Here is a 5,502-nt window from a genome sequence, read left to right on the forward strand (position 1 = left end):
AGAGTTTCATGAACTGGCACCCTATATGACAGGCTGGTCAGAAATGGCTCTTTTGGAGAGCTTCAAAGATGGATTGAATGAAGAGATATATCGAGACTGCAGGAGCATGGGGGTCCCCGATGATTTGGATAGATGGTACATAGTAGCTGAGGATGTGGAGATCGAGCTGAAACGGAGTGAACTCCGAGGAAGGCGAATGGGAGACCAGTCATCCTCTTTATACCGTAAGGGACTGCCCAAGATGACTGGCGGGAAAACCGAAACCAAACCCAAGTCAAAGCCCTTCACCTGTTTCAAATGTGGGAAGGAGGGTCACCGGGCAGCCGAATGTTTCTCCAAACCACCGCCAAAAGCCACCGGGACCAGCCAAAAGAAAGGCAATAAAATACCCGCCAAAACCCGTGGCACCGCCCTGAAAGGAGAAGTCGTTGAGTTCACTCCCCAGAACCAGGGTGAGTTGGGAACTCCGACCAACGATGACGACAGCGAGACGGACTCCGACTCTGACACCGACGAACGGGTGAGCCGCACGGAAGAACCCTTACTCATCCCCGTAGAAGTAAGGGTGCCCTCCACAGGAACTCACGCGCAATTGTTAGCCCTGTTGGACTCTGGGTGCACTAGGTGCATAATTAGCCCCAAAGTAGTGGAGGAAATGGGACTGAGATTGAAAACTTTAAAAAAACCCATTGCATTTTGTCAATTAGACGGGTCGATTGCAGGAGGGGGCCCAGCTAGTTTTATGACTGAACCCCTTGAACTGCAGTTGGGGAATCATCAGCTTTATCGTAGCACCTGGCATGGAAAGGGCCCTCATTCTAGGACTGCCCTGGCTTCGTAAATGGAACCCACGAGTAAATTGGAGAACGGGGGTCCTGCGCATCCGTACGGCAGAACCTACTCCGGAAAAGGAAGGCCCCTCCCTAAGGGATGACATAAGACCAGAAAGGGCAGCAGTAGCCATTAACTATATTGAGGGAGAAGAGAAAATTCCAAAGGAATATTGGGACCTCAAGGAAGTGTTTAGTGAAAAAGCATCGGATGCTCTACCTCCCCACAGGGCCACTGACTGCACCATTGAAATACTCCCAGGGGTGAAGCTTCCCAAACCAAAAATATACCCCATGACACCTCGGGAACTGGGGGAATTGCGAAATTTTATTGACAAAAACTTAGAACGGGGATTCATCAAACGAGCCAAACCCAAGGTGGCAGCGCCAGTAATGTTCCGCGAAAAGAAAGATGGATCCTTCAGATTAGTTGTTGATTATAGAAACATGAACGCCATTTGCGTGGAAAATGTCTATCCCCTCCCACTTATGAAGGACATGTTGGCCCATTTAGGGAAGGGAAATTTTTTTACCAAACTTGATTTAAGAGAGGCATACTACCGAGTGAGAATAAAAGAAGGAGATGAATGGAAGACAGCATTTAATTGCCCACTGGGATGTTTCCAGTTTAGAGTACTCCCTTTTGGACTACAGGGGGCCCCGGCTGTATTCATGCAGTTGATCAACGAAGTGTTGCATGAACACCTATATAAGGGGGTGTTGGTCTATTTGGACGATATTCTAATTTATTCTGACAACATGGCCGACCATGTAAGATTGGTTCGAGCGGTCTTAAATAAACTCAGAGCAGCTGAGCTCTATGCTAAACTTTCTAAATGTGAATTCCATCAAGACAAAATCGACTATCTTGGATATCGTATATCGCATGAGGGAATAGAGATGGACCCGGAAAAGGTCCGGGCAGTAATGGAATGGGCCGCACCGCGCACCCGTAAACAGTTACAGAGTTTCTTAGGGTTTGCAAATTTTTATAGACAATTTATCCCCTCTTTCGCGAAAATCGCACTACCAATTACAAACTTGCTAAAAACCAAAGGGGAAGTAAAACCCAAACCCTCGAAACCACTAGACGGGACTATGGACTGTCAGGCCGCTTTCGAAAAACTGAAACGCTTGTTTGCAGCTGAACCTGTGCTCAAACACCCCGACATAGAACAACCTTTTGTAGTACAAGCTGATGCTAGCGACATCGCCATAGGAGCAATACTCTTGCAAAAGAATGAGAATGGAATATTACAACCCTGTGCTTACACATCCCGTAAACTATCCGAGACAGAAAGGAGATGGGCCATATGGGAGAAAGAAGCGTTTGCAGTTAGATGGGCGCTGTTAACATGGAGACAATTTTTAGAAGGGGCGAAACACCCTTTCGAGGTGTGGACTGACCATAAGAATTTAGAAGCATCAAAAACTCCACGCAAACTATCACCGAAACAGGCACGCTGGGCCCAACATTTCAAGCGATTCAATTTCACTTTACGTTACCTTCCTGGCGGAAAAAATTTCATGGCGGACGCACTTTCCAGATTGCCACAGTACAACAGCATAAAGAAGGAAGTGGTTCAACCGATGATCCCCTTAACTCAATTAGCAACACCTGTCACTACCAGAGCACAGAGTAAAACCAATCCAGAACTCTTGGGGGATTTACTCGAAAAGTTACGAGAAGCGCTAAAAGCTGACGAGTGGTTTAAAATCCACTCGAATGAATGCACACTTCGCAACGGACTAGCTTGGGTTGGATCGAAATTGTATGTTCTGACCACATTAAGGCCGACCATATTGAAATATGCTCATAATGCTAAAGCTGCAGGACACTTTGCGTTTGTCAAGACGTTACATCTTGTTAAAAGACAGTTTTGGTGGCCTGCACTTAAAAAAGACATAGAGGCATATGTGGCTAGCTGTCCAGTATGTGCCTCGGCTAAAAGACCTCCAGGAAAATCCCCTGGATTACTGCAAAGTGTGGCTAGACCAAACGCCCCATGGAAGGAAATATCTATGGATTTTATTGTGGACTTACCAGACAGTGAGGGCTGCACTGTCATTTGGGTAGTAACTGATTTGTTTTCCAAACAAGTACATTTCATACCTTGCTCAAAGATCCCTTCAGCAAAAACCCTAGCAAAACTGTTTATTAGGCAGATTTACCGACTACATGGGTCTCCGAAAAGAATTATTTCTGACAGGGGTGTGCAATTTACTTCCAGTTTCTGGAGAGAATTTTTGAAATTGATAGGCTCCGCACAGGGATTGAGTTCCAGTCACCACCCTCAGACAAATGGGGCTTGTGAAAGAACCAATGGGGTGCTCGAACAATACCTTAGGTGTTACGTAAATTACCAACAGGATAATTGGGTAGACTTGTTGCCATTTGCAGAAGTGGCATATAACAATTCTGTACACAGTAGCACCAGATTCACCCCTTTTAAGGTCGCATCGGGCCAGGATTTTGTACCCATTCCCGAGTTACCTCAAGATGATCCCCAAAATCCCTCCCTGATGGATTGGATTGAACAACTAAGGAGCACCTGGGCAGTGACTCGCAAGGCGTTAGATGAAGCACACCGAGCTCATAAGGCGCAAGCCGATAAGAAAAGGTCCCCAGCTCACATTTATAAAGTAGGGGACAAAGTCTATTTGTCTACCAAATACTTACAAACCACCCAGAGGTCCAAAAAGCTGGGGCCTAAGTATGTAGGACCATTCCGTGTGATTAGACTGATTAATCCAGTGACAGTTGAATTGGAATTGCCAAAAACCTTGAGACGGATACATCCTGTATTTCATGTTAGTTTATTGAAACCTGAACACTCATCTCCCCTAAGGGCTGATCAAAGCACCCCTCCAATTCCCATTCTCATAGAAGGGGAGCAACATTTTGAGGTTAAGGAAATCTTGGACTCTAGAAAACACCATGGTAAAGTCCAATATCTGATTGCCTGGAAACATTTTCCACTATCTCAGGCTGAATGGGTAAATAAACGGGATGTCCGAGCTCCCAAGAAAGTACAACAATTCTATACCAAATACCCTGATAAACCCTAATCATTGTATATATTCTGTTTTTCTCTCTCTTCTTTCCTTTTATTTAGGACTAACGTCTCTTCTGCAAGGGGGGCCGAATGTCAGCCTCAGCTTGCCTGCTTCAGCTGCCATAAGAAACGGGGAGGGATTAGGTATGGAGCAAAGGGGGGGAAGGGAGCAGGAGGGGGTTTGTCTTTGTAGGAGGGGACTTCGTGGGAATCGAAACTGTATTTTCAAAAGGGGACAGCTGACCAACTGTCTCGACATTCCTGATGGATGACGCTGCCAGACGTGTTGCCACCTGACCTTTGGAAGACCTTTGGGTTGGCTGAGGATTTATAAACACGAGGGGGGGAAGAAGCTTAGTAGATGCATTTCGCGCGTTTTGCTCACTTCCAGCTTAACTGGGTTGTTAATCATTTCTTATTCAGTAAAAGTACCAAATTCTTCAAAATGCTTGACTTTGGGGTTTTCTTTCCTGGATACTGAAGGAAGCATACCTGACAGTACTCCTCAAGGGAAGCCCCATGTAGAGAGCATTAAGTAGTCCACGCGTGAGATGACGAGGGCATGAGTGACGGAACGTAACGAGTCCTGATCCAGAAAGGGACGCAACTGGTGAATCAGGCAGACCTGATAAAAAGTCCTCCCGGCCACAGCTGTCAAATGCTCTTCTAAAGACAGCCGTGAATCCAGGAGGACACCCAAGTTGGGAACCCTATCTGTGGGGGCCAACGACTCGCCAGCGATAGTCAGCGATGGCATCAACTGATTATATCGGGACGTCGGAAACCACAGCCACTCGGTCTTGGATGAGTTGAGTCTGAGTCTGTTTCTCCCCATCCAGATCCGCACGGCCTTCAGGCACTGGGACATCACTTCAAGGGCATCATTGGGGTGATCCGGGGTGGAGATGTACAGCTGAGTGTCATCAGCGTACTGGTGTACTTCACCCCGAAACCACGGATGATCTCGCCCAGTGGCTTCACATAAATGTTGAACAGAAGGGGTGAGAGAACCGATCCTTGTGGCATCCCACATACAAGGGGCCTTGGGGTCGACCTCTGCCCCCCTGTCAACACAGACTGTGACCGGTCGAAGAGAAAGGAGGAGAACCACCACAACATGGTGCCTCCCACCCCCAACCCTTCCAACCGGTGCAGCATGATACCATGGTCGATGGTATCAAAAGCCGCTGAGAGGTCTAACAAGACCAGGATAGAGGAGCAACCCCTGTCCCGAGCCCTCCAGAGATCATCAACTTAATTATATTAGGCTATAAACTAGGTTACTATGATTTCTATGAAAGATAGCTGGGTTAGCCCTGTCAGCCAGTCAATCTCTCAGCCTTAGGAAGGACACAGCGGTAAACCATATCTTAAATCTTGCCAAAAGAACTGCAAAAATGGTCCAGACAGTTATAAGGAGTCAACAATGATTTGAAGGGACCAATATATATATATATATATATTCTTTAAAACTACACATCTCAGAACAAATATTGGCTCAGAAATGATGACCTTTAGAATATCACTAAAAAAGGATTGATAGTCACTGAGCAAATAAAGAATGAAAACTTGTCAGTGAGAAATGGCAGTGAAGAAGAAATTAAGGCTTATTGAAG

At 46.3% G+C, this 5,502-nt stretch overlaps 1 long non-coding RNA gene across 1 annotated transcript; it reads left to right on the forward strand.

The window, feature by feature from the left end:
* The first annotated feature begins 444 nt into the window (after positions 1-444).
* On the forward strand, positions 445-4,332 carry LOC148114335 (uncharacterized). Its single transcript, XR_015734020.1, has 2 exons — positions 445-520; positions 3,947-4,332. It is a non-coding gene; the product is annotated as an uncharacterized LOC148114335 (long non-coding RNA).
* Positions 4,333-5,502: the final 1,170 nt, after the last annotated feature.

The sequence above is a fragment of the Pantherophis guttatus genome, chromosome 4 (genome assembly GCF_059756535.1).
Source record: "Pantherophis guttatus breed Tessera chromosome 4, ASM5975653v1, whole genome shotgun sequence".
Taxonomy (NCBI): domain Eukaryota; kingdom Metazoa; phylum Chordata; class Lepidosauria; order Squamata; family Colubridae; genus Pantherophis; species Pantherophis guttatus.